A 13,352-nucleotide genomic window follows, 5' to 3' on the forward strand; every position below is an offset into this window, starting at 1 on the left:
TCACAACATCATTGTTCCCGATGTGCAGTATGATGTTTTTCACAGGATGTTCAGCCACAATATGCAGGATTCTTTCTGCCAAGTCAGACACCGTATCCTTCGGAAAGCAGAGTACTTTGGTGTTCTTACTGCACATGCTTCTTACATCGTTTACAGTAGCGTCACCCACAATCAGAGTTTGAGGCCCAGTCGTTAGCTTTCCCTGCAGCCTTTTACTTTCTGATTTACTTTCAGTCCTTACCCTTCTGTGTGAGGACGGGATGTTATCCAGGTCATCAGACGGAGATCCAGGGTCCTGCAATAGTGGTGAAAAGCTGTTCTGCTGTTGCACACTCGGTTGTTGGGGAGGTTTGTTGCTAACTCTCCCTTTCGCAGCTGTCCACGGCTGTGTCCTACCAAGAAGAGGGGTTGAAGAGGCGCTCTGCCCGGATGATAATCCAGGCCAGCCAGTCAAATCTCAGGGCGCTGGGTTCTGCCTGTTACTCGTCCTCCCATTTCCCCAGGAAATGATTTACTCTTAGGGTTTGCACCAAGAGCGTTCCAGGGAGGACTCCCACTTTTAGATTTATTACCCAGTACACAGGCCTCCTGCTTCTTGGTAGTCTTGTTGGTGCTAATTAGCCGTGTGTTAGCATGCTCTTGTCCACTGTTTTGGGTCCTAGGTAAAGTGGTGTCATTCCCACATAGTCCATTCACTTCCACATTTACTTCTAACCTGTGGATCTTGGCTTCCAGCACAGTAATTTTCTGTAGAAGTTTGTAGAAGTCGTCCGTGGAGAAGGGGGGCATCTTGTTGCTAATTAGCATTAGCTATAGCTCCAGTCACTGCAGTAAAGGCTAGTGCTATTGATAGGCCGCACTCGCGTAGCACTAAGATCATAAAAGGTTTTAAAGTATGGCAAGAGCCTTCTTTATCTGACAGTCCCAGTGATTTAAAAGTATCCAAGAGCTGCTGATTTCTAGCAGGAAAAAAAAGAGAGTTTAAGCCACAGAATGCAAGGAGAGGCAAGAGCAAGCAGCAAAGCGTCTTCACTGTAAGAAAGCAGGAAGCAAGAAAAGGCCTGAAGGCCTGTTGCAGCCAGATGTTATCTGTTCAACCGCTCCCTGTCAGAACATTCAATTCCATCAACCTGGAAATCCTCAGTCATCTGTCGAATAGCCAAAAAGAGCAATCCCACCTGCAACAATGACTACCGGCATGTGGCATTAACATCTCTGGTATTGAAAGGCTTTGAAAGACTTATTCTTTCCCAGCTTCAGGAGGAGGTCAGTTTGCATGGATGATGCCATATTAACACTGGTAGTGTTAGATGACACTTAAACCCATATTTAAAAGCCCAGGCTATTCATTAGACTGATCTTTGGGGATTTTCAAATGCTTTTAACACAGTACAACCTCACCTGATGGGACAAAAATTGCTCCAAATGGATGTGAACCCATACCTTATTCTCTGGATCCTGTTTTTTCTGACAGATAGACATCAGAAAGTCAGAGTTAACGGTCACCTCACCAGCCCCACAAGGCTCTATAATATCACTGATTCTGTACACACTAAACACTAATAACTGCAGGAGCGCTAACCCCGGAATAACATACATTAAATATTCCGACGACTGTGATCATCAACATCACTAACTCACTAAAAGAGTTACAGACTGAGATGGACATTTTTGCAGAGTGGTGCAAGCAGAACTGTCTTGAACTCAACCGCTCTAAAACAAAGGAACTGGTTGTTGATTTTTGCAAAGATGCATCATCATCCCCACTCTGATAGTCAACAACCAGCCAATAGAAAGGGTTGAATAGATCAGGGATGGGGAACGTCCGACCGTTTGGTCCGGCCCGCAAGTCATTTCAGAAATACAAAAAAATACCAACTAAAACAACAACTCAGAAATACAAAGAAAAATCTCTAGACAGCAATTACTTTTCCTGTGATAAAATAAAAATAATTAAAAATAATAGAGTAAAATTTCCGTATGGTCCCTTCTGACTGTAGGCCATGTCCGAGTCACAGTCAGGGTCAACGCGACGTGTCATCGCTGATATGTACCATGGTGACTATCAGTAGATGCGGAATGTCACACTTTTCAAGAAAAATGCAAGCGGCAACCTCCGGCTCTCACTTCCGATACCAATGCGGAAGTAAAAAAAAGAAACTGCAATTCATCGAGTGGCCACTTGAGGCTGGCTGCAGAAGGGAGTCAATCTCCATTGACCCCCATGTTAAAAAGCCCAACTTTACAGCACAATAAAACATGTTTACAGCCTGGTTCAAAAAATGGTTTTAGTGCATATCACTAAGTTTGCCCTTCGTGACAACTGTGAGGGGGGTGAATTTTTTTATAACTCACCTGTTTAAATTATATTAAGCCTTAAAGTTCTGCATTATTAGGGGCGTGGCCTCTTTGATTGACAGGCGCCATTAGCCGCCACCACTGTTAGCCTCACTCAGCTACACGGAGCTCTGAGGTTCAGCCTGTCGGAGGCTTTTGGACATTTCTACATGCAGATACCAGATGAATAATGGCAGGCTGTGCAGTTAATTGGAGAGAGAACCTCCAGGAAATCCGTGTTCTACTTGGTGAGTGAAATTCCTGTATTTTATTTATGTGTTAACATTTAACAGGTATCGCTGTCGGCATATAGCTTGTTAGCTCGTTACGCTAATTAGCCATTATTGTAAGCAACGTTATGTAAGTTAGTGTGTTCTAACCGCAGCTTTTAATGAGTCAAAGATAAGTCAGCAAGAAGAGAGAAGCCAAAAATGTTAGACATTAAGGTGATAATGCTTTGGAGAAAAGGCGTCTGTGTGAAGTTGTAAGTAAAGGCTCAGCTCTCAGTTAGCTGATGTTATGTTAACGGTAACTTTTACTGACGGGCAATGTGAGATTTAGCTACGTCCTGTAACAGAGTCACTGTTCAGTTAGATACTAGTCAAGTGGCTGTACCTGATCCCGATGGACACGAAGGGTTTAAAGGCAGCCGAGGGGGGAGCTGCTGCGGAGTTCTGCCTGAAACTGTCACACCGAGGACCACCAATGCCACTATTTGAGCTAGCTGTCTCTCCCGAGGAGATCCATGCACCTCCAAGTATAACGTTACTGTTTAAAAACAATAACGTTATACTATTCTTTGTGGGGTTCCTCAGTGGGGATTATTGATTCGAAGTACATATTAAAGGCTGCAATTAGTTTTGAAGCCCTGTAGGAGGTGTCATTTATTGCGACCTCTGAGAAGCTCTTGTTTGGTTTACATTGTATAGACTCACCTATTTACTACATGTGCATTCAGTCAGCTCTGAGACCTCAGAGTTTGCATGGTCACAATAAAAACCACCTAGTGAGATTCCTAATTACTCTGCAGATCATTCTTTGTTTCTGTTTAAACTAGACTTATATCAGAGCAGCAAACAAAGAACTCTTCAGAAACTTCAGGCTCTGTTATGGTATATGGCTTCTTATTTATCTTAAAGTATAAGGTAGAAAGTAAAAATACTCCTGCACACACAGAAATACACTGCATAATTACTTTTCATGATTTCATGTGAAACATGTTGGGAGTATTTTCATTTTTTAACTTATACTAGGACTGATGTTCTTAAGCAAGAGTTCAGTTTTAATGTTTCATGTTTTATCTGTGGTATACGATTAGCTTTTCAGTAAGTAGTAAAGACAGGGAGTGCTAGATATCATGTGACGTCACACAGTGGTCGCGGCGCCATCTGTAGGACCGAGTACCAAAATGTCGTCTATCTGCTGTGCTGTGGGCTGTGATAACAGCAAATCTAAAAGTAATGGATTAACATTTTACAATATCCCCAAAAACCCTGAGCGTCGTGAGAAATGGATTGCTGTTATCAGGAGGAATCACTGGACTCCTACAGAACACTCCAGGCTGTGCAGTGAGCACTTTATTTCAGGTAAGTAAGTATCGCTAAGCTAACGTCAGCATTAGCAAACATTAGCATTAGCAAACATTAGCTATCCTAACATTAGCACCAGATCCATAATGATGAACGTGTTCAGACTAATTAAAATAGGTAATCTATGTCGATGGCTTTGCAGACAAATTTAAATAATATATTTAAATAATTCTATAATCTATATCCACTGTTTGAGTGATTATTTCAAATTAGGTAATGTCATTGTGTTGTTTGTGTCTCATAACACTGCAGGCAAGAAAAGCGATAATCCTCTGAGCCCCGATTACGTGCCAAGTCTGTTTGCATACCTGTCACCTGAGCACCGCCAAAAAAAAAATCAATTGCCACAACGATCTGACAACGTCACACTGTGATAACAGTAACGTTATTGACATGGAGATTAACTGCTGTGACAGCGTTCCTGAGAGTGGGCAGAGTGGGGAACACAGCTACTGTAAAGACCCCATCGATACTGAGAGAGAGTAGTGTAGCATGCTCCAATGAAGCCTGCCAAGCAGCTGTAAAGAAACTGACTGAAGAGTGTACCAGATTGAGGTCAGAGGTCTATCAGCTTCGGGACAGGGTAAGAAGGTCATCTTTCCAGCAGGAGGCCTTCAAGGACAATGATGACATGGTGCAGGACTTAACTGGACTTCCATCCTATGCAAAGATGATGGTCATCTTTACCTTCTTGTTAGGATTCCTAAAGGGGGGCCTGGGATCTCTCCTTTTCACTGCTTTTTAATGACTCTAATGAGAATGAGATTGAATTTACCACTGCACTTCCTCACATATATATTTCTTGTATCAAAGCCTACTGTAAGCCGTATATTTAATAATACACTACATATAATGTACAGTAGGTTGTCTTCATTCATAGTGTGGCCCATTAAGGAACAGATTCAAATTAGTTTACCCATGTGTTTCTAAAACAGTAGTTACAGAAATTGTACTTCCATAATAGATTGCTTTGAAGTTTTCATTGAGAAGCCTAAGAACATGAGAGCCCGAGCACAAACATATTCACAGTATAAACATCATAATACTGTGAAGTTTTTGATATCAATAACTCCACAGGGAGTCATATCATTTGTGTCTACTGGTTGGGGGGGGCGAACAAGTGATAAGCACATAACCCAAAACTGCAGTCTGTCCTAGCAGATCGAGGGTTTACCATAAAAGATGCCGTGGGCTTGAAACAGTGCTCATCTCAAAATACCTGCCTTCACTAAAGGGAAACAGCAACTGCACCCAAGTGAACTTGAGACTACGAGGGGACTAGCAGCTGTTCAGATTCATGTAGAACGTGTCATTGGTCTCGTGAGGAACAAGTACACAATCTTACAAAGTACAATACTCATCTCTCTTTGCCAGACTACAACTCCAGGAAAGCTTACATCTCTTGACAAGATGGTCAGAGTCTGCTGTGCTTTGTGCAACATTTGCCCATCGGTAGTGCCTTCAGAATAGAAAATTTAAGTATAACACAAAATATGAACTGTTTTTGTATTTGTATTTTGTAACTTTATTTGCTATTAAAAAAACAGCTGGCAGTAAAATACATTGCTCTTATTCATCTTTACTATTTCATAACAATCAATTCATAACAATGAATGTTGGGGCGGCTGTGGCTCATGAGGTAGAGCGGGTTGGCCGTTAATTGGAAGGCCGGCAGTTCAATCCCTGGCTCCCCCTGGTTGCGTGTCGAAGTGTCCTTGGGCAAGATACTGAACCCCGAATTGCCCCTGGCGGCTGTTTCGCCAGTGTATGAATGTGTGTGAATGTTAGTTTCTGTTTGAGCACTTAGGCTCAGTGTATGAATGTGTGTGAATGTTAGTTTCCGTTTGAGCACTTAGGCTCAGTGTATGAATGTGTATGACTGGTGAATTTAGATGTAGTGTAAAAGCACTTTGAGTGGTTGAAAAGAAAGGCGCTATACAAGTACGGAGCATTTACAACAAGTAAATAAAAGATGAAACCGATTAATCAAAAACTAAAGCAATACTACACTTTTTTCTGCACTCCACACATTTCCATGTCTTCGGTACCCTGCTCAATTTAAGGCAAGACCTGTGAAAGTGCTTCCGCCTACACTGTCCAGATGTGCAGGTGATGTCATCTGTGTCACAAGGTTGCCCTGTCTGTATGAGAATGCCGTGGTGCTGTATACCATTTCCCCAGCAGCTCTGGTAGTACTCCGGTCCTGATGAATTCAGCCACTTTGAGGTAGGCATTAGGGAAGAAAACAGGATCATACTGGATCCGCTGGATGAAAAACTCCTGTGGTGTCCATACCATGAAATCGCAGTAACTCACAGTGGCCACATGCATTTGAACTTGCACTTGATACATGAACTTGTGGTCTGTCTTAAGTGACATTGTCCCATGCTCTCTGAGGCCTAAACAGAATGATGGGGGTTTGCAGCTTTCAGCTGATGCTCCAATCCAGGGGAGGTCTGGGTGGATGATGAACCCTGATGCATGAACCTGGAGGTATAAACTGTGTACAGATATTCATAGGATGTACATATTGGGCTGGGAAATAAAACAATAATGATAAATCTCACACACCTTTTCTCAATAACAATATAACAAATGTGTTCAATAAATGTTTGATTTAATTCATTTGAATCACAAAGAAATTAGCACTTTTACTTACTTTTGTATTAATATTTTTTAAGAAAAGGAACTAAAAAAGATTTTACTTAATTTTACTAAAACACATTTGTTGAAAAAAATTTTGAATGTTCTGCCTCAGATTTGTGAAGTGATCCACGGTTTGTCACATTCTGACCATAAAAATATAGTTTAGAACCACAATTAACCACCTGGTTTCTTCAACTTTCACTCTGGAGCAATAATCAGCCTTTAAGCTCAAAAGAAATAATAATTTGACATTTATCATGAGAATAATCAATATTGAATGAAATGAAATGTGATAATATTTTGTCTATATCGCCCAGCACTATGAACATATCATTCATCTCTTAGTTGTTGATGGACCTGGAAGTCTTCGTGGTGATCTTGAGTCATAGCTACATAGTTTGCCCTTGCTCTTCCCTCATTCACTTGACCCCATCTGACAAAAATTTAAATATAAACTGTTTATTAAATTGTATTGTATTTGTCTGAATGACATTTAATGCCTATCAACATTTACCTAAATGTGTTGCACTCTGACCACTCATAAATGCCTTTGCTTATAATTTGCTTGTAATCTTCTCTTTGACTTGAATAGCTAACCTGGTTACATCATGGCTACACAAATCCAACCTGCATGTTTAATTGTGCTTTACTCTACGCACCTTGTTGCCTCAGTGGAAAACTGAGAAGAGAGCGGATAGCAAATCCTTTTGATCAAGGATACGGGTTTGTTTGCTTTGGCTGCCTCGCAGAATACCGACGCTGTGACTCTTCCTGCCCTCTGATCAAACCATACCCTACTTTTACTCTGCTCCCTGGTCTCCTCCTCAACTACCAAACACTGGAAAAGTTAGTTTGTTCATTAGTTAGTTGACTTGTCATGAATTTCAACTTCACAGGCAGAAATAATTTTACTAGTGATTACTTTGATTTTCAACTGAAGAGATTGACAAATGGAAATATTAACACCAACCTGTTTTTATAATATTTACCTGTTGCTGTGTCAGATGTTGGTTATCAAAGACCTTGGAAGTCTCAACCAGTAGTGTGGGCAGGTCTACCTCTAGCCAGGAGCTTGAATATAAGGTTGACAAAGGAGTGGGCAAGTCCAGCTACATCACCTTTGGCATGTACCTACAGTGGTGGAAGATGTGCCCAGATATTTGACTTAAGCAAAAATATGCTGTGACATGAAACTTCTGCAGTAAAATGTATACTTAAACCAAGGAATAAAAAGTACAAGCCTCAATATACTTCATTAAAGTATACATCATGTTATTGGATGTATTTAGTTACATTTCACCACTGTGTACCTGTGGGAGTGGCCCTCAATGACAGAAAGGATGGCACTTTTCTTTGGCTTAGACTCTTGCTTCTCACTCTGATGAAGCATCTCAAAAAACATCCTGCACTCTTCATCTGATGGTCTAATATCAGGAGAACCAGGGCCTTGAACATGACGGGGCTCTCGGTTATGACAGAAATTGATGTTTTGGATCTCTGCATGTTAAATCTCTGACAGACGCCGTACTTGGCTGGGCCCATGCACAGGGCTTTCCTGATATCAACAGCAGCCAACACACAATACAGTAGAGCTGATGCATGTGAGCATACCTCTCCTAAACCTGCCTTACAGGTACAATGAGCCATTAAAACACTCCCATCATCCTGTACTGTGATCCAGGGGTGTGTTGGGGTTACACTGAGGCTTTGTGAATGCTTCACCTGCAAATTTTAACCAGAAGTTAACAAACTACATGTTAGCTAGCTAGATTAAAATATGTAGTTTAAAATGGGGACATAATGTTATTCTATTAAAACACTGCCACTTACCCTTCCTGTGATCAAGAACATTTTCTACATCTCCAGATGATGAATTTTGGGATCATTAACCCATCCTGAGGTGAAGTAGCGGTAGGCTTCGGTGCTTTTAAACGCCTTGAGGGCTTCCCCGGTGTATGGAGATGGATTGTGGACGAGGTAAATGTAAATATCAGCAAATGTCAAATTTGGCAGGTTTTTGCTAGACTAGTGGAGTCAGAAGTTCACTGGACAGTAGATATGGATCAAAACCTAACGTATCAACCTTCTTCAAATACCGTTGCTTTTCGTCGGTGGTGAGGTGTGCTATTTTCGTGTGCGACATCATTCATTCTAACGCAGGAGGGGCTGCGCAGCGGTCCTAAAGATGGCGGCCACAACAAAAAAGTCACGTGACTGATATCCATGAATAGCATTTATTACAAGTGAACCATAAACCGTATCTTTTTTTAAATGGATCTATGATACAAATATGGACAATATTTAAAACTCAAAGTAAACAGAGAGAGAGAACGCCTTTCCACGTCAGTCCACGCAAACAGATACAGACTTCCACGACAATAACAAGGCTTCCAGGTCTCTGCAGCTCTCTGGCACCAGGTGGGACATGTGATCCACAGTGTTACTCTGGGAAGAAAATGTGTAATAAATTCTTCAGGTGATAAAAAATAGAAAGTAAATACAGATGATTCTTTAATAAATAGAATATTGTGGTGAAGTTAATTTTCTAATGTAATTTAATTCAAATATTGAATCTTTGATATATTCTAGATTCATTACACAAAGCGAAGCATTTCAAACCCTTTTTGTTTTCATCTTGATGATTACGGTTTACAGCTCATGGAAATAAAAACTCCACTATCTCAAAATGTATAAACATTTTAGAATAAAAATACATTTCTGTATTATAAATTATACAGAAATAACTGGAGAAGAGCTCTCTCATCAGCTAATTAACTCTGATGCTCACAATGAACTTTTCCTCAGTATTCTAATTTTTTGAGATGGTCCTCTAAAAGATGCCTCAGTGTTTTAATGTTGACAGCACTATTATGTCACATAAGTGGGAGAAATAAAACAAGGGAGACTCTTTAAATGTTGTGTTGTCCTTTTATATCAGCTGTCAAATGTCCAGTAGCTTTGAGTAACAACATTATTTTAGACTCAAAGTTTAAGCTTTGAGTCGCAGATGTGGAAGCACCAGAACCTCAACAACAATCTTGTGACAAATATAAAAAGTACCTTTCTCTCTCAAGTGTCCTCTTCCAGACAATAATCCCACACAGCCATGCCGACAGCAGCAGTGTTACTCAAAATAGCGGTGTGGGGAATTAATTAACGTGATAGCAGCCATGGCTAACGTTTTACAAGATATACAGCTTCCATCATGTAACTGAGGACTCTACCGCTAGCTTATTAGTTTATTACAAGTAACATACTGAGGTGACGTCCAAATAAATGACTCGTAACCGCTCAAAACCAACGGTATGTAAATCGATTTGCTTGAAATTGTTCGTTTCAGCTGTAACGTTAAGTAAACTTAAGGTAATTAATAACTGATTCATAGTTAACGTTATCGTTAAGTTAACTGTTAACGTTGGTCTCAACAAAATCTAACTTTAGTGTTGCAAAATAACTTTAATGTTACCACATTTATATATTAAAAAGCATTTAAAAGCTTGTGAAGTATAATGTCAATAACAGATATGTGAGTTATTTTAATATTTTCCTTGACTGTAGCTGGTAATGTTGGTAAACTGGTAACAACCAGCCGCAGGTTCCAACCTCCACCGTACAGCACCGCAGAGTAGCATGTAGCATTAGCTCCTTAGCATGAGCTAACTCGGTCATGTCGAGCTAGGCGGGAGTAGTTTCAGCAACACGTCACCTCAGCTCCATCTACGACCCGCCTCTTTGCCCATTTTTGGTTATCCGGGAGTGACACGCGGTGACGCGCTGCCAAGATGGTGTCGGCCAGCTCTGCCAATTTTGAACTTCAAAACGGCTCTTCAGAAAACAATGGGTGACGTCACGGACGCTACGTCCATTTTTATATACAGTCCATGGAAAAATGATTTTTTTTTTTTTTTTTGTGCCTAGTTTGTGGAGAAGCGCTTGCAGTGATGAAAAAAGCCAGTCTCAAGCACCTTTACAGCTTGAAACATGCTAAACTGGATGAGTTGCAAGGATAACTGCTCTTTGCAGGAGTTTGGGTGCCCAACAAGCAGTTTTCACAAGACTTGTGACAAAGACAGTGTTATGCAGGCAAGTTTTGTATTGAGTGAGCTAATAGCTAAGAAGCTGAAACCTCATTCAGAAGGAGAGTTTGTGAAAGACTGCCTTGTTGCCGCTAGGGACATGCTAGCACCAGATAAAATAAAACCTCTCGAAGAACTGTTGGAGAAAGAATTTCTGATAAGGCACAAGACATTGAAACAAAACAGAAGGACGCGGCAAAAAACTTCCAGTTTTTCTCTCTGGCCTAGGTCCAAAGCTAGCTGGAGTTCTACAAACTGTATGTAGATTCTGAGGACTTATTCTGACTCCACTTCTGAGGAGACATGGACTGAAGTTTGCATCTCCGTTTGCTGTGAGCAGTTCTTTTCAAAACTGACTTTTGCAAAGATTCAATTCCGCTCAAGACTGACAGACCAAAACTTGGAAAAGCAGCTGCGAGTAGTGCGTAGGCGGAGCAGGGACTTCAGCCCTGAATGTTTTGTCAAAAGCCCCGGATCTTTTAGGCTTTTAAAATAAGTTGAACTTTGTTTCATTTCCCCTCCATCTTTCTGACTGGAGCCGCCAAACAACGGAGCAAAAGCTCTTTTACCGTGGCGGCAGTACTGCATCTTTCAGCCGGTTCAGTGGTTTGCCGACCGCTAATAAACACTAAAGAAGAAGAAAAATAGAACTCTTCTTCTTTGTCGTCGTGATAGGGGGCTGTTGTCTGTGTTGTTTCACTGGTGCCCCCTCAGTGAGCGAGCGTGCTAGTCAGCTGATGTTATGGACAATGTTTTTTACGCGGAGAGGTAAACCTCACCGGCCGTTCACAGAGAAGCAGCGTCAGACAGTGAATTGCGGACAAGTGTTTCAGGTTTCTGCAGCTCTAACACTTCAGTTCAGTGACCATTTTGCAGGCTAGTTAGATGTTATTAGGTGATATTATCTCACTATAAGAGATGTTTGGCTGATTCCGAGACTCGTTTCCCTCCTGTGAAGTGCACAGTTTCAATACATTGCGTCTAAGCTTAGAAATGATCATCTCAGGGCGTTTTACAGCTGATCTCAGCACATTACTGGGATAAGAAGAGAGAATAATTGAGAAATATGGCGATAAAGATTAGAAAGACATGAGAAAGTATAAGGACATTTCCTCCTGATGACAAATATACCAAGTAGCCTATAGGTGCATCTAAAATAATTTAATATCGTGGAATAGTTCATTTTCTTCCATAATTTCATTCAAAAATATAGGGGTGTTTTTAGGATCTTGAAACACTGGGGGCTTAGCCCAGCCCATAAAACTTCATATCTTCACATAATAATTGACCCCCCTCCACCCCACCCCAAAGTTAAGTCTGTTAAGCAGTAAAGCAACAGTAAACATCCTCTACTTATACGGTACAGCAAAACTCACAACAACACTATTAACTCATTCTGATGTTGCTAAAACCGGGGGGTCTGAGGACATTCCCCCAAAAAACTGTGAGTGTTAAACATTTAATTTCCTGCATTCTGGTGCTTTTCTGCATCAATTTATTGTGGAAATTATTTATGTAAAGGGACACACAAAATTCAAGTACTGCTGAGTTGTGGTGAGTATTTAAGAACATTTTGATATTTTATGACCTTGTAACTGATTATTTATTTCCATCTTAAATGTGCAATTGTACTACTGCCTGCCTTGGCCAGGACACTCTTGGAAAAAGAGTTTTTCTGGTTTAATAAAAGGTATAATAAAACTATTTAAAATCTAAAACCGTAACAGAATATAATGCAGAGCAGCTCCCAGGCATTCTGGGTTGCTTTAAGATATGTTTCTCCTGTAGATCAACTTTTAATATCATCACTGCTGAATCAACACATACACAGACGTGAATAATTGAGGTAACCTCTTTAAATGTGCATGTGGCACCTTTTTACCTCATCAATAATAAATTAAATCAGATGTAGCCAATCAAACCACTTGTTTTGCAGTAGCACAGGCTGCACAAAGAATTATTGTGGCAGTAACACCAGAGCAGCTCCTTGTTGAAGCAGGTAAACCTGCATACAGAGGATGCTGTGCATAAAGCCCAACATGACTACTTTATCCATCATATTCTCTCTCTCTCTCTCTCTCTCTCACTCTCTCTGTGCATCTCAAAAATAAATAACAGCTGGTAGCTGCTGAGTGAAAGATTAGTTTCACCTGCGACATTCTGTTTATGGTCGGACATCGCTATAAAACAGATAGTAACCCATGTGTATTAAAGAAAAGAAACATGTCCAAAGCCATGCTCTGTTCAACAACAGGACACTTTTAATATATCTCGATCAATGCAGTGCTCGTCTGTCATAGATGTTACAGTGTGTAGTCTTCATTTGCTCTGCAGAGACTAAATGCGCTGTCAGTGGAAAGTGTGTGGAAGTGTTTCACTTGCTGGCTCGTGAAAGAGCGACGCAGGCTGCTTTCCAACAGACCACCAGTGCCATGGTGTACGCTTAGTAGATTTCAGTTGTATTAGTAGAACAATAAAGCCTTAAACTGAAAAGATATTTGCCTGATTTTCTAAATGTTTGCATCTGCCCTGCTCTGTGACTGTGGCAAGCGCCCAACAGCGCTTTACTGCGTAACTGCGCGCACAGCCTGGATGAGCTCATTTCGGTTAATGAAGCAAAATGCAGATTACAAACTGGTTAAGGTATGAAATGGAAAATGTAGTCCTACATTAGATGTACCCACCCCTGCTGCAGACATCATCA

General features: G+C 40.8%; 2 long non-coding RNA genes across 2 annotated transcripts; one reads left to right on the forward strand and one right to left on the reverse strand.

Annotated features, from left to right (window-relative positions):
• The first annotated feature begins 2,453 nt into the window (after positions 1-2,453).
• LOC123981906 lies at positions 2,454-5,485 on the forward strand. Its single transcript, XR_006827851.1, has 2 exons — positions 2,454-3,923; positions 4,179-5,485. It is a non-coding gene; the product is annotated as an uncharacterized LOC123981906 (long non-coding RNA).
• A 1,195-nt stretch (positions 5,486-6,680) lies between these two features.
• On the reverse strand, positions 6,681-8,849 carry LOC123981946. The gene is made up of 3 exons (XR_006827860.1): positions 8,403-8,849; positions 7,883-8,294; positions 6,681-7,703 (listed from the first exon to the last, which is right to left on the reverse strand). It is a non-coding gene; the product is annotated as an uncharacterized LOC123981946 (long non-coding RNA).
• Positions 8,850-13,352: the final 4,503 nt, after the last annotated feature.

Source organism: Micropterus dolomieu, linkage group LG13, assembly GCF_021292245.1.
Source record: "Micropterus dolomieu isolate WLL.071019.BEF.003 ecotype Adirondacks linkage group LG13, ASM2129224v1, whole genome shotgun sequence".
Classification (NCBI taxonomy): Eukaryota; Metazoa; Chordata; class Actinopteri; order Centrarchiformes; family Centrarchidae; genus Micropterus; species Micropterus dolomieu.